Source organism: Rhinolophus sinicus, linkage group LG05 (genome assembly GCF_036562045.2).
Source record: "Rhinolophus sinicus isolate RSC01 linkage group LG05, ASM3656204v1, whole genome shotgun sequence".
NCBI lineage: Eukaryota > Metazoa > Chordata > Mammalia > Chiroptera > Rhinolophidae > Rhinolophus > Rhinolophus sinicus.
Genome location: NC_133755.1, coordinates 63314517 through 63337371, shown reverse-complemented (window position 1 = coordinate 63337371; position 22855 = coordinate 63314517). Strand labels below are relative to the sequence as shown.

At 40.2% G+C, this 22855-nt stretch overlaps 1 long non-coding RNA gene across 1 annotated transcript; it reads left to right on the top strand.

The window, feature by feature from the left end:
• Positions 1–1898: 1898 nt before the first annotated feature.
• On the top strand, positions 1899–22388 carry LOC141571576 (uncharacterized). Its single transcript, XR_012496415.1, has 2 exons — positions 1899–2641; positions 22069–22388. It is a non-coding gene; the product is annotated as an uncharacterized LOC141571576 (long non-coding RNA).
• Positions 22389–22855: the final 467 nt, after the last annotated feature.

Below are 22855 nucleotides of genomic sequence, written 5' to 3'. Positions count from 1 at the left end.
ACCAGCGATTGTGAGCATGTTGAGAACATGTTAAAAATTACCAGTGAAATAAATGATAATACATCCATACAATGTAACGAGAGCCATTAAAATAATGCTGTGCAAGAATGCTTACTAGTAACTGAAAAAAATATTCACAGTGTAGTTTTAAATTTAAAAATCAGGTTATAAAACATTAGATGTTATATGAACTCAATCTTGGAGGAGAAGTGAATTACGTGTGTGTAAGAAACACGTGTTAGAAAAAAATAGTCAGAAAGAGTATGTGCCAAAATGTTAGCTCTGTTACAGGGGTTGGGGGTGGTGGCAGACTACAGGTCGTTTTTACCTTCTTGTTTATATATATGTATTTCTTCCATTTGAGTATTACATTTATAGCCAGGCAAAACAATAAAGCAATTTCAATTTTGAAAAATATATACATACGAGGAGAATGTTTCATGACAAGAAAAGTAACTGTTTAAAAAACTAAAATATTATTACAGCAACTAGAGTATAGACCCATTTTTAAGAGAGAAAATCTGGACAGTAAGAGAGCAGAGGTTGCCTAGTTGTATCTTTGGAGGTAGGACTATACGAATATTTTATTTTCCTCTTTGCTTTGCTATATTCTAGATTTTCTCTAAAAACACGCATGATTTTGATAAGAAAATAATGTTTTTAAGGCTGTAACTTTTTAAAACATACTTTAATAGAACTTTACTTTTACATATTGGCTCCAAATATCACAGGCTCACCACTGCCCTGAGAGTTTCATTTCTGTGTGTCCGGGGTCGTTCAAAAGACATCTCACCTTCAGAAGTGAGTTCAGCTACAGCATCTCCTGCAGCTGCACATTTCCTTGGACAGGAAGAAAATAATTACCAAAAAACAAACAATAAAAATAAATTTAAAATCTCCAAAACATAAAGGAGATTATCTACTTTATACATCTATTTAAAAAAGTTATCTGTGGGTCTGACCACACACACGCACACAGAAACACACATTTCTATTTGTTTTCAAAGAACGGTTGCTCACCTCCAATCTCACTATCAGTGTAAGGTGACCAGATGACCCATTTCTTCACATATTGTTTATTGACATTTACCTTCACTTGCCAGTCATCATCTCCATTTGCTTGGTATTGTACTGTTTTACCTTAATTCTCTCAGTTAACCCCTTATGCACATAGGCACTCTTACCATTTTACAAGCAGGACAGTAAGCCTAAGCTCCATCAAGTCACCAGGCTGGAAAGCAAAAGGCAGAGATGGAACTTTACCCAAATACCACCATCCAGTGATACCTGGTGCGATGTCCTGTCCCCCCACAACCCATGGGGACAAGAGCAAGAGCAGTTTAATCTTAGGTCCTGCGCAAGTTTACCTAATCTTGTCACCAACGAAGCCCCACGCTCCTGATCCCTGCATGTCAGCCATCGTGTGGGCTCTTTATCTACTCTAGTCATAACTGAAGCAGCAGCAAATTGTGATGAAAATTCAAACACCTTGGTGACTGATTCAATTTGATCCTTTAGAGTTATAGACCTTTATGTTGGGAAAGGAGCTTGAAAGTCTAATTCAGCTTCCAAGATAATATTTGAACATCATGTATGACAGACCTGTCAAGTGCTTGTCCACCCCACATTTAAACACCTTCTGTGATGTGGAACTCATTCTCTGGGCAACCCACTTCACATTTAACTAGAAAGTGTTTTTCTTAAAGGAAGTCCCTGCAAGTTTCCAAGAACCGCTCAAAAGCAAGTCTTCTCAATGGCTTACACTTGACTGCAGTTTTGAATCACTGCTGCACCAAGATGACCTTTGGGATGCCATAAAATTCAGTGGTGTTTATTTGTGACCATTTCCATGGCCAATTCTCAGTGTGCCAGCTGTCACGCCCCCTTGCCTAGCCCACCCAAGGAAGCCTCCTGCAACGCAAGGCAGCAAGTGCCACTATATTTTATAGGTATAACCTTGAACCTACTCTCCTTTTGATAAAAGAAGTGAGTATTCATTGCCACACTTCACACCCAGCAGTGACACAGTAACATCCATACAGAGACGCTTAGGAAGGTGCGTTGGAGTTCATTCCACGTGACAGAGCTCAGGCAATGCAACCAGTTCCAGCAGTCTGTTGGTGCTCCCCTGGCCCAGACTAACTGCAGCTTTCAACACTATCATTATGAATTGATCAGTGGTTCCTGTTTCCTCTTCATTTACAAACCCATGTCACAGATTCTCAGAATATTCCTTTGTTTGCAAGTAATTCACCTCTTAGAGTCGCTCTTTGTTTTGTTTATTGGGGAAAGCACATTGGCTTTATAACTCCGTCACTCTGCCACACCACTGGGAGGTGTCCCCGGCTAAACAGGGGGCAGGTGTGACCGCCTCTTCACTCCAGTGGCCCAGATGGACCCCTCTGACGACAAGGGAAGAGCTAAGAAGACAACACAGGCCCTGGTGTGGCTTGCGCAGCGCTCCCCCACAAGACCACATTTCCTTCCAGGTTTTCAAGGGCACATCAAAATAATATAAATGAGACTTTCTAAAAACCACCTAAAAACACAGGTGCCTCGGCCTGCTTGGTCTACAAAGTTATCAAAGCCATCTTGGATCTTTTCCTCCAAGAGCTCCAGCAGTCGATGTCCACATATTCAGGTACGTGTTCCCGTTCATAACTGAATGTGCCTTGTGTCCCTTTCCTGAGGACAGTGTCTGCAGCTGTTCTCCATGGTGTGTCTTTGAGGGTGGCTGACAGACACGTGCTGAGTCATGCAGCGTGGTACAGTCAGGTAACGGCAATAAAGGGCAAGGGTGGATGGGCAGGAGGTGAGCAGTATGAGAAGAAAGTGGCCCTCTCTGAGAAGCTCCCACGCCTCTGGTTATGGTCTGCTGACCATTCAGACTTGGAGGTGGCAGCCAAGAACCTTCACAGCGCTTTTCTTCTCCTTTGTTGCTTCTGCATATGTTTTCTGTTGGTTTCTTCCTGGAGGTGTCTGGCTAATAGGCTTCAGCCAATAGGAGGCTGAACTGGCTGGAGCCCAGACTCCCAGGGCTGGGCTCTTTCCCAGAGCCTCAGCTAGCTCAGGGCTTTTCCCACCTGGGACATGCTGGGTAGCGCCTGCCAGAGCAGCCATTCTCTGATTCCAGAGTGATCGCAGCCAACAAAAGCCAGCCACAAACCTCTGCCTGCATGCTTGGGGTTTGCTGCAACAGTTACAGACTCGGGGGCTGCATTTCAAACAGAGTCAGATGAAAATGTGTAAGAATCTCTGTACCCTGGACTTTCCCAAGAACGTTAAAGGGAATGGCCCAAGGAAGGGTTGGGGGGGACACTTGAGGCAGGTGATTGCTCCCCACAAGCAGGGGGTGTCAGGCAGAGCTGCTGCCACCCTGGATCCCGCCTGCACACCTGCCGCTTTTATGTGGGGATGTTATGTAGGGCAGCCCCTCCCCCCTCCAGCAGTACCCCTGGCCCCTACCCATCTGCTTGGATGAAGCTCCCTTACAGACGCAGATGCAGAGTCACTGGGTTTGCCCCTCGTCTTCTAAGCTGCCCAAGGCACTGAGGGGGTCAAAACACACAGGGCCCACAGAAACTGCTCAGACCCTTGAAACCCTGATCTGAAGATCAGTCTTCAGGAAATGCTACTCTCAGTATTATTAGCATTATTTAATAGCATTGTTTATGTATTTTAGAAATATCAAAAACAACCTAAATGAATAATATAAGAGGGAATTTTAATAAGTGTGGTCTATTTACTTGTAGACAGTTATCCAAAGTTCAGCAACTGTGGTCATAAAGATTTTGTAAGAGAATCAGACTATTTATGCAAATAGCTAAAGGAAAAATAGGACATGACACTGCATTTATAGTAAGTTAGGTCAGGGCGAGGCTTTAGGAAAGAAGCACAAGAAAGCACACTTGAGTGTGCTCTGGAGAGACTAGAATCTTTTTTCCTCTCCAGTGGTGGGCCCTGCTCTCCCTTCCTCTCCCCTCCTCCTCCCCAGGCCAGTGGAGCCAAGAAAAGACCCCTCCCTCAGGACCTTGGGAGGCAATGGTTGGGGGAATGGGGTCAGACTTTGTTCTCCTTTCATTTGCTCATTCATCCAATCACATATTCACTCTTTACTCACTTACTTGCTCCTCCACCTTGGGCAGCTAGCTTCTTGTCCCTAAGCCTCAGTTTCCACTCCTACAAATTGGAGATAATAATCACCTCCCTGCTGAACCCCAGACATTATACACACAGCCGCCCAGCGGTGCACAAAGACGCAGAACAAAGCGGGGTCCCAGGCTTTGTTCTGAACAGGCAAGGACCATGCCTGTTCAGCCATCTCTAGCTGTGGGAGAAACTGCATGGACGTGTGTCTCAGCCTCTGTGTCTGAGGAACCAGGCTGCTGAGTACCTGGCCCAGGAGGTCATGTGGGTACAGAGCGTGGTGGCCTCAGTATCCAGCATAAAGTCCTAGCATTGTTTCCTCATCTTGGCTGTGCACTCAGCCCAGCCCAGGGCCCTCTTTCCCTCCCCTCAGGCTTGCCATCTCCCCTGGGACCTCTACACGCACTCCCACACTCACTGACACACATGCACACACAGCATGAAGGCCCTGCTTCCTCAAGCTCTGTGCCCACCTCCCTCTGCCTGGACCCCCCAGGGCTCCTCCTCACCCTCCTCAGGGACCACTTCCCAATTCATCCTACAAACACTCAGATTTTCTAGAAGGCCCCAGGGGTTGTCTGGCACCACAATTATGCACTTATCCCGCTCTGTCCTTTCTTCTCTGTGTCTGTCCGTGTTACCTCTGTCTCACTACTCTGTCAGCCACGGAGACCACATGTGCTTCTTGAGCGTTAAGCCTCTGCCTAGCACAGTAAATGTTACGTTAATGAGCAAATAGACGTTACGTTTAAAATGAAAACAAATCCTATCCTCAGAGAGCTTTAAAAATGGTTGTGGAAAAGAGACAAATGCATGATTCTACTTACAAGAGGTACCGAAACTAGCCAAATTCCTGGAGACAGAAAGCAGAATGGTGGTTGGGAGAGGGTAGGAGAAGAGGAAATGGAGTGTTAGTTGGTGTTTAATGGGTACAGAGTTCCAGTTTGGGAAGATGAAAAAGTCCTGGAGATGGATGGTGGTGATGCTTGCAACAGCAATGTGAATGAACTTAATGCCATTGAGCTGTACTTTTAAAAATGGTTAAAATGGTAAATTTTACGTTATATGTATTTTACCACAATTTTTAGAAGATTCTTAATAGTTGTGGAGGAAGATATAAACGTACTAAACTGGAGAATTGTAAGACAACATATGAATAATTGGCATAGACAATATGGGGCGAAAAGTGACACACACACTGCTTGATTTGGCCCCAAGAGGAAAAAGTCCAGTTCTGAATGCTGTCTCTGCGGTGGAGTGCAGCTTTGCACTGACCATCTCTCCCCCACAAAAGGAAAGTGAGTTACTTTTAAGTCTTCCATTTGTAAAAGCGATATAATTGCAGTAAAAAAGATTGAAGAAATTTAAAAACTAGAAAAAAAGAGTGAAGGAAAAGCATCTTGATGTATTTTCTTCTAACGTTTTTAAAACTCTTTTTTACATGTTATAATCATTCTGAATGTATGTTTTTATGAACATACCATCAGCATTTTTCTTGTCCCCGCATAGTTTTCATAATTAAAACACTTCATAATTTTAACGCTTAAAGTTGTATTGAATCGATTATCACAGTTTACTTAAATAATCCTTTATTTCTTTCTGAACATTACAATTGCTTCCAACATTTAAAATCTCTATTCATACCATCTTGTGCCAAGTCTAAGATTATATCTACTGGAGAAATTTTTCAGATTAGAATTACTGAGCATACAGGTATAAACAATTTTATAGCTTTTAATACTTGGTATCAAATTGCGTTCCAGGCCACCAGCATGTGCCCAGTCTTACCCCACTTTTACCCACAATAGGTATCACTTTTTCCCCCCTGCTGGGTTATAGGTGGGAAATACTTTATAAGCATTGGTATGATTTTGTACTAGAAGATAGCCACATTTTTAAAAAAAGACATATGTTTTTTAGAGCCATGTTACGTTCACAGCAAAATTGAGGGGAAGGTACAGAGAGTTCCCGTATACCCCACACTTGCATAGCCTCCTCGTCATCAGCATGTCCCACCAGAGTAACGCATTTGTTACACTACGTGAACCTACATTGATATGTCACTGTCACTCAAAGTGCATAGTTTACGTGAGGATTCACTCTTGGTGTTGTACATGCTATGGTTTGGGACAAATGCATAATGACATGTATCCATCATTATAATATTATACAGAGCAGTTTCACTGCCCTAAAAATCCTCTGTGCTCCACATGTTCATCTCTCTCTCTCTCCCCCTTAAGCCCTGGAAACCATTGATCTTTTTACTGTGTGCATAGTTTTGTCTTTTTCGGAATGTCATGTACTTGTAAACTTATAGTCTGCCGTCTTTTCAAATTGGCTTTGATCACATAGTAATATGCGTTTGAGGTTCTCTCATGTCTTTCCATGGCTTGATAACTCATTTTTTTAAACACTGAATAATATTCCATTGCCTGGATATTCCACAGTTTATTTACACATTTACCTACTGAGAGACATTTGAGTTGCTACCAATTTGGCAATTATGAATAAAGCTGCTATAAACATCTGTATGCAGGTTTTTATGTGGACATACGTTTTCAACACCTTTGGGTAAATACCAAGGAGCATTTGATCACTGGATCATATGGCAAGAGTATGTTTAGTTTTGTAAAAAACCAGCAAACTGCCTTCCAAAGCGGCTGCACCATTTACATCCCCACCAGCCACGTAAGAGTTCCTGCAGCCCCACATCTTTCTCAGTATTTGCGATCGCCAGTGTTTTGGATTTTGACCATTCCAATTAGTATAGAGTTGTATCTCATTGTTTTAATTTGCATTTCTCTAATGACATATGATGTGGAGCATCTTTTCTTATGTTTATTTGCCATCTGTATATCTTCTTTGGTAAGGTGTCTGTAAGATTTTTGGCCCATTTTTTAATTGGGTTGTTTGTTTTCTTACTGTTGAGTTTTAAGAGTTCTTTATGTGTTTTGGATAACAGCCCTTTATCAGATGTGTCTTTTGCAAATATTTTCTTCAAGTTTGTGGCTTGTCCTATCACTCTTCTGACATTGATTTAGCAGAGCAGAGGCCTTTACTTTTAATGAAGTCCAGATTATCAATATTATCTTTCATGGATCATTTCTTAGAAGGATGCAGCATTTTTAAACTCTATGTCTCCCAGGGCATCATCTTTCTTTGTAGTGCACAGACCTGCCTACTATGTTTATAGAGATAAAGCATACAGCTTATGCTATAAACATGACAGGAACTCAAATCTGCTTTGTCTCCACCATGTGCCTGGGGGCATATCAGGGAAGGCTTAATTGGAAGCCCTCATCTAAGTACAGAGTTGCATGGAGCTGCTCAGGGAGACAGAAAGATGGACTACACTGAAGCTCCTCACCCAGGCTGCACACAGATGGACAACCCAGAACCTGAAATCAGTGCCCAAGGTGGCCACATAAGAGAGGTGTGGGGCCACAAAAGGCAAAAGAATAAAGGAGGCAGGAGAGGAGGGAGCTAAGGAACTAAGCAGTGGGAAGGGGAAGGTGCAGAAAACAGGGGGCATGAATAGGCACAGACTCAGCAAGAGGACTCTCCCTTTGGAGAGGGTTGGTTGCTGTGGGGGCTTTCCCTCGCTGTGGCAGGGACTTGCTAAAAGTGAAACTGATTTTTTCAAGGGCTTTGAAGGGGTTTGCCTCGGGAGGGAAGATGTTCCACTTGGGGGTCCACACTAACTTAAAAACAATCTCTCCACCTACTTTCGGGCCCTGCTGCAGTGGGCCCCAACTCGCCCTGAGTCCCAGCCTGGGCCAGAGCACGAAGGAGCCCTGCTGCATCTTAACTTGAGTGTGCCTGACAGGCCTGGAGACCCCTCTGCTTCCTCGCCACAAGACAGAGGAGTAATAAATCTTCCATCTGCCAAGTGCTTCCCACGTACCAGTACCACGCTGGGAGCTCTGTGTTTCTTTTTTTGTTTATTCTACTTTCTTAACATCCTAATAAGGCAGATAGTAGTGATCCCTTTAACAGATGAGGCAGCTGAGGCTCAGAGAGGCTCTGTAGTATCATGGAAATCACACACCATTTAATAAATTGGAGAGCTAGGATTCGATCCCAGGTAGCCTGACTCCAATGCCTTACCTACTCTCACACACATGCCAGAAATAGCCCAGCTGTTCCTTGAGACTTTGAGGAGCAACAAGGCTATGAGTTTAGAGAAAAACGTAGGAGAAGACCTGTGTAACCTGATAAAAAGTCTAGGTTATTGGATTAGTTGAGGAAAAAAACAAATAAGAAAGTTGGTCCTTTCAAACCAAGGAAACCCAGCTACACAGAGTGGTTCAGGAGAAGAGGTGAGGCTGGTGGGGAGGTGGGTGGGAGTAAGTGGGACAGACAGGATAGCTCAGTAATTAGGGCAGAGGCTGGCATCTGGCAGACCTGGGCATCTGTGGCTCTGGGCAAGTGGTCCTGCCAATTTTTTCTCCAGCTTTATTGAGATATAATTGACATGTAAGATTGTATTACTTTAAGGTACACAACATAATAATTTGATATATGTGTATATTGCTAAATGATTACCACAATAAAACTAGTTAACATCCATCACCACACATAGTTACAATTTTCTTTCTTATGATGAGAACTTTTAAGATCTACTCGCTTAGCAACTTTCAAACATGCAATATTGTATTGTTAACTATAATCACTATACATACATTACATCCCCTTGGCATTCATTTTATAACTAGAAGTTTGTACATTTTAACCCCCTTCACCTATTTTCCTCATCCCCAACCCTCACCTCTGGCAACCCCAAATCTGTTCCCTGCTTCTATGCGTTCAGTTTTTTTTACATTCCACAAATAAGTGAGATCATGCAGTATTTGTCTTTCTCTATTTGACTTATTTCACTTAGCATAATGCCCTCGAGGTCTACCTATATTGTTGCAAATGTCAGGATATCCTAAGTGGAATTGATGAATCATATGATAGTTCCACTTTTAATTTTTTGAGGAACCATCATACTGTTTTGCATAGTAGTTGTACCCATTTACACCCCCACCACAAAGGTTCCCTTTTCTCCACATCCTCATCAGCATTTATCTCTCGTCTTTTTGATAACAGCCATTCTAACACTGCTGAAGTGATATCTCGTTGGGGTTTTGATTTGCATTTTTCTCATGATTTGTGATGTTGAACACCTTTTCACATATGTGTTGGTCATTTGTATATCTTCTTTGGGAAAATGTCTATTCAGTTCTCTGCCCATTTTTTAATAGGACTGTTTGGGTTTTCCTATTGAGTTGTATGAGTTTTTTACATATTTTTTTGATACTAATCTCTTGTCCGATACATGATTTGCTTGACTATTTTTGAACAGCCTAAATCTTACCCTCAATCAAGGCCAGCAAAAGGATGTTTCATTAACCTTATAAATTCAAATACTGTTGACCCTTGAACAAGGAAGGGAATAGGGACATCAACTTCCCATAGAGTTGAAAATCCAAGTATAACTAGACTTTATCATGCCAGGTACACAGAGGTACTCATTACATGTAATTATGTATTAACCTTCTAAAGAGGACAGTTTTAAAATTTTTGTTTTAAATTATGAAATATGTCAAATATAAAGAAAGTACTGGAAGTTATATAATAGATGTCCAGGCATGCCCTGTCAGATTTACAAATTTTAACATTTTGTCAAAATTTTTTCAGTTATTTATTTTTATTTCATAAAAAATAAAATGTTAGTACTTATTTCACCCCCATTCCGTGTTCCACTACTACTCCCCACCAAGGTAATTCCTATGTTAAAGTTTGTGGATTATACATATTCAGACTTTTATACTTTTATACTTGTAAAACTTTTATTAAATAAGTATGTACGAGGTATGACATTTAAGTTCGCGAACTCATCTTAGAAAAAGTGCTACATACTTCATGCTAAATATTACTACAGTCACCTTCGAAGTACTCCACTTAGGAACCTATGCACCAACGCCAGCACCTAGTCCACCTTTCAAAGCAATTTTGGAACTCTTTTTTTGAAATGGCCATCAGAGCTCGTATTACCCTTGATGTCCTGAATGTAATCAAAATGTCTTCCTTTCACTATTTCCTTTATCTTCGGGTAAAGAAAAAAGTCATTGGGGGCCAGATCAGGTGAGTAGGGAAGGTGTTCCAATACAGTTATTTCTTTACTGGCTGAAAACTCCCTCACACATAGTGCTGAGTGAGCTGGTGCATTGCCATGATGCAAGAGCTCCTTCAAGACCATGTTTGCACACGTCTTTCTCATGCCAAGATTTTCAGTTAAGATTTTCCTAACTGTTTCTCTACTGATGTTTACTTGGTCTGTTGTGCTTCTCAAAGTCAGTTGGTGATTTTGACGCACAATTCAACAAATTTTGGCAATGTTTTCATTATTTCTGTTCATTACTGACCACCCTGATCTTTCTTCATCAGTGACACGTTCTCTCCCCTCAGAAAAATGTTTAATCCATTTGTACACTGCCGTTTTCTTCATGGCATTATTCACATCAGCTTGGACTAACATGTCCCTGAATTCACTTCCACTCTTGCCAAGTTTAATAGGAAATTTAATGTTTATTCATTGCTCTAATTCAAGCTCAGACAGTCTCCCGGTGGCACACAAAAACATGTGATAACAGTAATGAATGCCACTTAGCAACACACTGCAACACGTCGATATGAACACAGCAGTGAGACACTGATATACTAAGGCTATGAAACCTTACCGAGCTGTTTGTACAGTGCTGCCAATGTAAGCGTACAGTGGTAAGTTCACGAACCTAATTGTCAGATCTCATATTATAAACAATGATATAATAATAAATAATATACAGCATAATTTTGTATGTTATTTTATTTTTCATAAATGATGTCAGATTGCATGTATACTTAAGAAATTTGCTGGCTACAAGTCAAGATGGTGGAATAGGTCAATGCTATGCTAGCCTCCACCCATGACTACATTAAATTACAACTAAACTACAGAACAACCATCATTGAGAATCACCTGAAATCTAGCCAAACATAAGTCCTATAACTAAGGATATACAAAATAAGCCATGCCAAGATTAGTAAAAGAGAAGGCGACACAGAACAGGCTGGTCACACCCACGTGTGGTGGTAAAAAATCGGGATGGATATCTCGGCTGCAGAGATCCCCCCTTAGGAGCAAAGGGTCCCAGCCCCACACGAGGATCCCAAGCCCAGGGTTCCAGTCCCAGGAAGAGAAGTCTCCATAACTTATGGCCGTGAAAACAGCAGAGATTGTGGCAGAGTGAGACAGAGAGCTGGTGTAGTCCCAGGTATTCCTTTTAAAGGGCCTGCATGAATTTACTAACTGACAGATTTCACTTGTTCTGAGCTCCAGCACTGGGGCAGCAGCTCAAACAAAAGGCACCAGGGACTTGTGGAGAGGAACTGTATTGTCTGGCTTCAGGACAAGGGCTGGAGGGGCAGCTTTCTCCCAGATAGAAGTGCCAGCAGAAGCCATTTTTCCTTTGTTGAGCCCTGCCCCACCCAGCCAGCATGCACAGTGAGTACCATATCTGAGTCTCCATCAACTTAAATAATACCATTCACCCCACCTTGGTGATTCCCTGAGATCCTGCCCCGCCAACTTGTGGGCTCACCCAAGCCACTTCCGGTGGCTTTTCCATATAAATGGCCTGTCTTGGCTCATGCTAAAGACTTTCCTAAAATCTCCCTAAGGTTCACAAACCCCAAGCAAGCAGCATCTGGCCTTGGTGTGCCCTCTACCTCTTCCTAAGCAACCCCAAGCCCTGCACTAGTGGCAGCCAGCCTCAGTTTACAGCTTAGCCTCTCCAAGGCACCCCTAAGCCCAGCACAAGTGCCAAACAGGCCACACCAAGACACATCATAATTAAAATGCCAAAGGTTAAAGACAAAGACAGAATATTAAAAGCAGCAGGAGAAAAGCAGTTAATTACTTACAAGGGAGCTCCCATAAAATTGTCAGCTGATTTGTCAACAGAAACTTTGCAGGCCAAAAGGGATGGATGGACACAAAATATTCAAAGTGATGAAAAGCAAGGACCTACAACTAGGATTACCCTTCCCAGCAAAACTATCATTTAGAATCAAAGGACAGATAAAGAGCTTTCCAAAGTTGAAGAAACTAAAGTTCATCACCACCAAACCAGTATTACAAGGAATGTTAGGACTTCTTTAAATAGAAAAAAAGATCAGACATATGAACAATAAAATGACAGCAGCTACATATCTATCAACAATTGTTTTAAATGTAAATGGATTAAATGCTCCAGTTGAAAGATAGGGTGGGTAGATGGATAAGAAAACATGACCCTCACATATGCTGCCTACAAGAGTTTCACTTCAGATCGACACACAGACTGAAAGTAAAGGGGTGGAAAAAGGTATTTCATGAAAATGGAAACAAAACAAAACAAAACAAAAGCTGAAGTAACAGTACTTATACCAGATAAAATAGACTTTAAAACAAAGGTTATGTCTAGAGACAAAAAAGGACCCAGTAATTCCAAGTCTGGGTACTTATCCAGACAAACCCAAAACACTAATTCAAAAAGACATTTGCTCATTGCAGCATTACTTACAATAGCCAAGATTTGGAAGCAACCTAAATGTTTATCAATAGACAAATAGATACAAAAGAAGTAGTACATATATACAATGGAATATTACTCAGCCATGAAAAAATGAAATCTTGCCATCTGCAACGACATGGATGAACCTAGAAGGTATTATGCTAAGTGAAATAAGTCAGCAGAGAAAGATAAATACCATATGATTTCACTTATATGTGGAATCTAAAAAAACAAAATAAATGAACAAACAAATCAGAAAGAAACTCATAGATACAGAGAACAAACTGATGGATGCCAGATGGGAGGGGGGTTAGAAGTACAAATTGGTAGTTACAAAATAGTAACAAAAATGGGGGTGTAAAGAGTAGCATAAGGAATATAGTCAATAATATTATAATAATTATGTATGGAGTCAGATGGGTACTAAATTTATCAGGGTGATCCCTTTGCAAGTTATATAAGTGTCTAATCACTATGCTGTACACCTGAAACTAATATAACATTGTATGTCAACTGTCATTAAAAAATAACAAATTTTTAAAAAAAGAAATTTGCTTATTTCATTGAACATCACACTTTCGAAATTTATCTGTTGATAACTATGGATTTAGCTCATTCATTGTGTTATTTAATTTATCACCATTTATCTATCCATCCTTCTATTATTCGATATTTAGGTTTTTTCCAATATTTATTATTACAAATTTCCAGTTTCTGATCTTTGTACCTCCGTGAACATTCTTATGTGTCAAAGTTTCTCTGAGTAATGAACCTGAAAGTAGGAATTCTGGTGTTGGGGGGGGGTTGGAGAAACGGTGAGCATCTTCATTTTTACTAGATATTGCCAAGTTGTCTCTAAAGTGGTTGTAACAATTTAAAATCACATTAACATTACGTACAAGTTCTTTGGCCATTTCTCACTCAAGCTTGATATTATTAGTCTTATTGATTTTTGCTAATCTGGGTATGAAGTAATAGCAATGTTTTAATTTGCATTTCCCTTACCCAAATAAGGCTTAGTGTCTTTTTATATGGATATTGGCTGTTTTGTATAGTTTGCTCATTTTTACTTGAGTTATTTGTCTTTATCTCTTTATCTTATTAATTTGTAATGGTCTTATATATTATGGATAATGACATTTTGTTGTTTCTATGCATTGTAAATATCATTTCCTAATCTGAGACTTGGTCTTCAATTTTGTACTTACTGGTTTTTGTCCCACAGTCTTTTTCTTTTCTTTTTTTTTTTTTTTAACTAGATTACCATATATTACAAAGGATATTAAGGGGTGCAAATAAACAGCCAAAGAGAGAGATACATAGGGTGAGGTTTGAAACAGAGGGCCTTCTGTCTTTATGGAGTTTGGGGCCAGACATGATGGCACATGGAACCGTTCTGGTTCTCCAATGTGGAAGCTCCTCAAGCCTTCTTCTTTTGGGTTTCTTTGAAGCTTCATTGCATAGACACAAATTGAGCCATCCGGGAGCTCAGTGGCAGCTCAGCTCAAGGTGCCGTGTTCAATCTTAGTTGCAGGGGGCGAGGCCCACTGTCCCTTGCGGGACTCGAGGAATTGAACTGGCAACCTTGTGGTTGAGAGCCCACTGGCCTATGTGGGAATCGAACCGGCAGCCTTCGGAGTTAGGAGCATGGAGCTCTAACCGCCTGAGCCACTGGGCCAGCCCTCTATGCATTGTGTTTTTAAAAAATAGACTAATAGTTGTTGTTTTAAAAAATACATTAGTCTCTTAAATCAAGTAGAAAAAAAAAAGTGGAGCTTTAAACCAAAGTTACCATAGTACTAGCTTTTATAATCATCCATGTATTGACTTAAACCAGAGATCTTTCTTTCTTCATAATGCTGTAAGTTGTTGTCCAGTGTTTTATCATTTCAACCTGAAGGACTCCCTTCATACAGGGCAGATCTAATGGTAAAGAACTCTCTCAGCTTTGGTTTATCTGGGAATGTCTTAATATCTCCCTCATTTTTGAAGGACAGTTTTGTCAGATATAGAACTCTTGGTTGACAGCTTTTTTCCTTCGATACGTTGAATACATCAACACACTGCCCACTAGTCTCCAAGGTTTCTGATGAAAAATATGCTCATGATCTTATTGGTGAAAATATGATAAAAGCTATCTTCCTCTCAGCATTATAGATGTTGATAATACAAATGTACCTTAGAGAAATACGCTTGTGGTCTTATTGGTGAAAATATGATGAAAGTTATCTTCCTCTCAGCCTTATAGATGTTGATTATACAGATGTATCTTATCCTATCTTATGCAGCAGAGCATTTTCCTGTAGAATCCTGATGTCAGTTAAGTTGTAGCATCAATTTGAAAACAATCAGTGTTTAAGGAAATGAAATTAATATTCTAAGTGTAGACACTATGAGGTCTTTTATTAAAAGACAAAAATTTTTTACAGATTTTCAAATTATAAATGAAAAGGCCACTGAAGCATCCTACAGATTTTAATTTCTAATAAAGTAAATCTCAATCTTTAATATCTCACATAAACAAAAAACTCTTTAGGGTCTTCTTTATTATTCTTTGTTCTTTTTTCTCATCTTTATTTTTTTTTCCCCTTTCTTCTGCATCCCCCCCCCCCACTCTGGTTCAAGCCATTGTTTCTCAGTCTAGTTGTGTAGGACACAGCTCTCTGGCCCATGCTGGTATTATAAGCTTTGCACTCCCCCGGGCTGAGGCAGTCAGTGGCCAGTCGTCTGTTGGCCGCTCACAGCAGCTCACGGCAGCTCACAGCAGCTCTCACGGGATGCCGGCCACTCACAATGGCTGCCGGCCACTCACGGCAGCCCACATTGGCTGCAGGTCACTCATGCGGGCCACCAGCCACTCTTGGCAGCACACAGTAGCCGACGGCAGCACTGAGCAGCCTGCAGCAGCCCACAGCAGCCCTCAGCAGCCCACACCAACCTCCGGCTGCTCATGGCAGCCCAGCTCCAGGGAGAACCGTTGATCACAATCTTAGCTGTAGAGGGCGCAGCTCACTGAACCATGTGGGAATCGAACTGGCAACCTCAGAGTTAGGAGTACAGGGCTCCAACCACCAGAGCCACCGGGCTGGCCCATCATCTTTCTTTATTTATTCTTTTTGTCTTTTTTCTCACATTTTAAATTTTCTTTTTCTCCATTTTTCTTTTCTCATTTTTTTCTTTTTTCTTTATTTTGTTTTTTTTTCATTTATTCTTTAAATTTTTTTAGTATTGTTAGCATTGTTAGTACAGTTAGTATTGTTAGTTTTGTTGGTATAGTGTATTTAGCATAGTTAGTATAGTTTGTATTATTTATTAGCATAATTAGTAATGATAGCATTGTTAGTATTGGTTTGCACAGGATAGTTGGTATTCTTTGTTAGCAGAGTTAATAAGCATAGTTAGCATTGTTAGTGTTGTCAGTTAGTGTGATTAGCAGGGCACCATGTAACATGACCTTGTAGCCATGTCTGCTTATGAGAAGCCACAGGAGATATACAGATAGCCATTACACATATGAAAATATGTTCAACCTCACTAATTATCAGGGAAATGCAAATCAGAACCATAATGAGATATCACCTCACACCTGTTAGAATGGCTATTATCAAAAAGACAAGAAATAACAAGTGTTGGCCTGGATGAGAAGCCACAGGAGATATACAGATAGCCATTACACATATGAAAATATGTTCAACCTCACTAATTATCAGGGAAATGCAAATCAGAACCATAATGAGATATCACCTCACACCTGTTAGAATGGCTATTATCAAAAAGACAAGAAATAACAAGTGTTGGCCTGGATGTGGAGAAAAGGGAACCCTCATACACTGTTGTTGGGCATGTAAGCTGGTGTAATCACTATGGAAAACTGTATGGAGTTCCTCAAAAAATTAAGAATAGAGCTCCCATACGATCCAGCAATTCCACTTCTGGATATTTATTTGAAGAAACCCAAAACACTAATTCAAAAAGACGTATGCACCCTATGTTCACTGCAGTGTTATTGACAATTGTCAAGACCTGGAAGCAACCTAAGTGTCCATTAATAGGTGACTAGATAAAGAAGAAGTGGTACATATATACTCGTACAATGGAATACTACTCAGTCTTCTTCTGTCCTGCTGCTGGAAAGGTGACCTCTAAGGCTGGAACTTCATCCTGGCCCCTGTGGATGAGGGCAACACCTAGCTCCCAGAGGAGATGCCATGCCACACCACACAGGACCACATGGTGCTACCAGCATTGGTCAAGAGGCAGAGGGAGCAGAGAGAACTGTAAGCAGGAACCTGTACTGTGGTTTCCAGTGCCCATGTACTGAGGTGTTACAGCATGCCAGCCAGTGCTAGACACCAGGGCACGTCTGTGGGTGAAGCAGGCAGAGGTCTCCACTCACATGCAGCTGACATCCAGTCCCGATGTGGCTTCTCCTTTATATCCTTAGTTATGAGTTCTGTTCAGCTAGTCTTCAGGTGGTTCTCAAGAATGGTTGTTCTATAATTTAGTTGTGATTTTCATGTGGTCATGGGAGGATACAAGCATAGCGTTTTCCCTACTCTACTATCTTGATTGGAAGTCTCCCCCCCATTCTTTTTTTTTAATTTAATATGGTAACATATTATCAGACCTTTATGGTTTGTATTTTTATGTCTTGATCAAAAAATTCTGCCCTTATACTATGTCATTAAATTTTTTTCATAAAATTTTAAAGCTTTGCTTTTCACATTCAGTCTCTATTCTCCTTAGAATACACCTTTGTAAATGGTTTGAGCTAGAAGTCAAGTTTTACATTTAACCCGCATGAAAAGCTAATGGTTACTGTACCACAGACCAAATCCTTTACCCACTGATGTGGACAGCTACCTCCGACATTTTCATATATATCTTCTGGGTCCTCTGCTCTCTTCGATTGGTCTATTATTGTTCAAATTACTACAGTTTATAAATCATGATATTTGGAAAAGTAGGTGCCCCCTTACCCTTCAGCAAAATTATCTTAGGTATCTTTGGTCCTTTACTTCCATATAAGTTTTATAAGCAGCTTGTCAAGAATATATTGTTGACATTTAGAGTACAATGAATCTGTATGTTACCTGGGGAAACTAAAATCTGGAAGCTGAGTCTTCATGTCCAATAAAATGTACCTCTGAGAGGAAGTTCCCATTGGAACTAACTCAATGACATTTGGGACAGACTGGCTTGTCTTCCAACCCGAGATGACAATATCAACCCACCTCACGACTCTGTTGGGAGAAATTTTAAATGCATGATGATATGGTCTGCAGCTATTGACCCTTCCATCCTTGATTCCAAACATCAGGGAACTAATTTGCAGGTCACAAATTACGAAATTCACCTTGATTAACTCAGCAATAAAATCCAGAGTGATGCCCAAGAAGGAGGGTAAAACCCTCACCTCACTCCCCTAAGTGAGATTAACCCGCTTACTTTGAGGGCATACTGACAATAAATGATTCTGTGTGTGCGATTTCCTTTTTCTGGGGAGAATTCAGAAAAAGAAACAGAAACAGGGTTTTCTGGCTTCAAGGTCCTGAATCAAATGAGCTGGATCCCATTGTAATCCTAGGCCTATTGAGTGCTATAATCCTGGCTCTTTCTATGTGTAAGTTGACACAACATCTGACTGGTCAACTGAGTCACAGAGAAAATCATCTGTCATTCCTCAGCAAGTAACCAACAGATTGTTGCCGACTTGGTGTATATATTGAAGCCCTCTTGTCTTTCACAGTGCCTCAAGGAGAAGATATTTCAATAATTCCTATCTTTTGATGCCTGCCTGGAAATTATAGCCATGCTGTGACCTCACCAAAGCTGCTTGGCCACTAAGTCCCTGAGAAACAGGGGCGAGAAGCACAGGTCCACGAGTGGATCTTTCATGCTTTGACCAAATTCCCTTTCTCTCCCATCAGGGGTCCTCCAGCACCCCACCCCCAGAGCATTGCCTGCCATCACCACCCCAAATCCTAGGAGGCTCTCACTCTGCCCTGGTGATCCGTGCCCCCATCTTTGTGAGCTAGAGTATCCACCTTGAATAAATTTGCCCAAAGTTTTAGAAAACGGGGAAATGGATGGTGTGGGAATTGGCAAGCGTTTGGGAACATCTTTGCTGCCTGCATCTCTGGCATTTAATCCCCACAAGTATGGTGCACTGATTTCAGATAAGCAGTGTAAACACTGAGGTTAGAAAGCTTACTTGGGAGCCGGCAAGGTGGCTCGGGTAGTTGGAGCACCGTGCTCCTGACGCTGAGGTTGGCAGCCAGCGTGAGTGGGGGGGAAAAAAAAGAAAAGAAAAGCTTACTAATGTCAGGTGAACTTCTCCTTTTGATGAAAAGTACTTTTAAGTTCCTTTCATTTTTTTTTTTTTTTTAAGATTTTATTGGGGAAGGGGAAGGCGAACAAGACTTTATTGGGGAACAGTGTATACTTCCAGGACTTTTTTCCAAGTCAAGTTGTTGTCCTTTCAGTCTTAGTTGTGGAGGGTGCAGCTCAGCTCCAGGTCCAGTTGCCGTTGCTAGTTGCAGGGGGTGCAGCCCACCATCCCTTGCGGGACTCGAGGAATTGAACCAGCAACCTTGTGGTTGAGAGCCCACTGGCCCATGTTAGAAGCACGGAGCTCCAACCACCTGAGCCAGCCCCAAGTTCCTTTCATTTTTTAAAAAATCTTAATAAAAATCTGAATACAATTTTGTTGGGGAAATAATGTAACTAATAATTCTTTGCTTTCCCAAACCAGAGCTTTTTCTGTGCATTTACACACACACACACACACACACACACACACACACACAATTTTTACGTAAAAGAATCATAATGTATATATTGTTCTCACCTTATGTTTCCCTTAACAACATATGTTAGATAGAGTTCATGTTATTCCAGGACATAAGATTGTATTGGCTTACTTTTAACTGCTGCATGGTATTCCATTAGGTCAGTGACCATAATTTAAATTCCCAAGGCCCTATTGATGAATATTGGGTTTTCTCCCAAAATTTGCTTCATAGGCAGTGTTGCATAAACATTTCTGTACCTGCCTCATTGTGGACAGATCTACACACGATGTTACTCAAGCAAGTGTTGCAAAAACATTGATAAATAATTATTTATATGAATGGGGTGGGGGGGAATAACAAGTGCAACAAATAAAAAACAGTTATAAACCTGATAGATATTAATCCAACTACATCAATAATCACTTTATTTTTCTAATATCTGATTTCTTTTTTAATTGTGGTAAAATTGGTATATAAGGTTATAAATATTTCAGGTATACAACATTATAATTTGATATTTGCATACATTACATAGTGTTCACCTCTGTAAATCTAGTTACCAGCCATCACCATACTGTTGATCCTCTTCCCCCATTTTGCCGGGCCCCACCCCAGCCCCCCTTCCCTACCGGTTACCGCCAGTCTGTTCTCTGTATCTCCAAGTTTGTTTTTGTTGTTGTTCAATCTTTATTTTTCTAGAGTCCACATATCTCTGAAAACACATGGTATGTGTCTTTCTCTATCTGACTTATTTCACTTAATATAACTCCCAAGGTCCATCAGTGTTGTCACAAACAGCAAGATTTCTTTCTTTTTTATGACTGAGTAGTCTTCCATTGTACGAGTATACATGTGCCACTTTGTCTTTATCCAATCGTCTATTGATGAACACTTAAGTTGCTTCTATATCTTAACAATTGTCAATAACACTGCAGTGAACATAGGGGTACATATATTAGGTGGATGCAAAAGTACTTGTGGTTTAGAAAGTTAAAAATAATTTCAAAAGTGCAATTACTTTTGCACCAACCTATCATTTTTTTTTAATTTAAGTTTATTGGGGTGACAATTGTTAGTAAAGTTACATAGATTTCAGGTGTATAGATTCTGTATTACATCATCTATAAATCCCAGTGTGTGTTCACCACCCAGAGTCAGTTCTCCTTCCATCATCATGTATTTGATCCCCTTTACCCTCATCTACCACCCCCCTCTCCCAACCTATCTTTTGTAATTAGTGTTTTGGGTTTCTTCGAATAAATATCCAGAAGTGGAATTGCTGGATCGTATGGGAGCTCTATTCTTAATTTTTTGAGGAAGCTCCATGCAGTTTTCCATAGTGACTGCACCAGCTTACATGCCCAACAACAGTGTATGAGGGTTCCCTTTCCTCCACATCCATGCCAACACTTGTTATTTCTTGTCTTTTTTATAATAGCCATTCTAACAGGTGTGAGGTGATAGCTCATTGTGGTTCTGATTTGCATTTCCCTGATAATTAGTGAGGTTGAACATCTTTTAATATGTCTAATGGCTATCTGTATATCTTCTTTGGAAAAATGTCTGTTTAGATCCTCTGCCCATTATTTAATCAGGTTTTTTGTTTTTATGTTGTTGAGTTGTCTGAGTTCTTTATATGTTTTGGATATTAACCACTTATCAGAAACATGATTTGCAAATATCTTCTGTCATTTATATGTTGCCTTTTCGTTTTGTTGATGATTTCCTTCACTGTGCAGAAGATTTTTAGTTTGCTGTAGTCCCATTTATTTATTTTTGCTTTTGCTTACCTTGACTTTGGAGTCATATCAAAAAACAAAACAAAACAAAAAAAAACACCGGTAAGACTGATGTCAAGGAGATTACCACTTATGTTTTCTTCTAGTAATTTTATGGGTTCGGGTCTTATGTTCAAGTCTTTAATCCATTTGAGTTGAATTTTGTGTATAGTATAAGATAGTGCTCTAGTTTCACTCTTTTGCAGGTGGCTGTCCTTTCCCTGTTGTATGTTCTTGGCTTTTTGTTGTAAATTAATTGTTCATATATGTGTGGGTATTTCTGGGCTCTCTATTCTGTTCCATTGATCTATGTGTCTGTTTTTATGACAATATCATACTGTTTTTATTACACTAGGTTTGTAGTACAATTTGATATCAGGTAGCATGATACCTCCAGCTTTTTCTTCTTTCTGAAGATCACTGTGGCTCTTCAGGGTCTTTTGTAGTTCCATACAGATTTACAAATTTCAGAATTATTTGTTCTAGTTCTGTGAAAAATGTCATTGAAATTTTGATAGGGATTGCATTGAGTCTGTAGATTGCTTGGGGTAATATGAATCACCTTAAATTCTCGACACTCTAAAAGAAGAGTTAAAGAAACCCTCCCTTCCCAATTGTATAAGCTTTAGGTCCCACAGGACCCCTACCTGCTTTGCATGCCACACTGAAAGGTCTGCTCTGGTCCAGAGACAGTGGGCAGGCAGGTAGTCAGGAAGAATCTGAGGTATCTGGTTTGACGGGCTAATGTGTTTTTTCTTTTTCAATAAGGTGTTTTGTGGTAGAAGAAACATAAACATAATTCCTGGAACGTAAGAACTGGAAGAGATTAACCTCCTCAAATTAAAAGTTAGGAAACAGAAACACAAAAGGACAAGAACAGACAATCCACATACAAAAAAAAAGAATTCAACTGATTATCAGACCTACAGGAGAAAAAAGTCAACTTCAATTAACATCAAAGACAAATTTCTTAAAAGTATCCCCATTTCTTACCTCTCTCAAAATAACACAGCCTTCTTTTTGTTTTTGTTTTTGTTTTATACCTGCTGATGACTAGGGTTCAATAAAGCAAGAACTCTCATGTGGCAGCCAACAGTGTGCATTTGTTGAATCTTTAAAAGGCCAATTTGACTTTCAAGGCCATTTCCTTCTGAAAATCCAGTCCAAGAAAATAATTCAAAATTGCATTAAAAGATATATATGCCAATGTGTTTGCTTATCATCTTAACAGCCACGTGGTTTTTACACTTCATAATATCACTTTAAAATATGGAAATAAAATGGTCAAAGGGTACAAACTTCCAGTTATAAGATGAATAAGTTTTGGGGATGTAATGTACAGCATAGTGACTATAGTCACTTTTTGAAAGTTGCTAAGAGAATAGATCTTAAATGTTCTCAACTCACACAAACAGAAAAAAATATAACTTTGTGAGGTGATGGACATGTTAACTAACCTTATTATGGTAATTATTTTGCAACATATACATATAGCAAATCATCACACTGTACACCTCTTAAACTCACACAATGTTACATGCTAATTACATCTCAA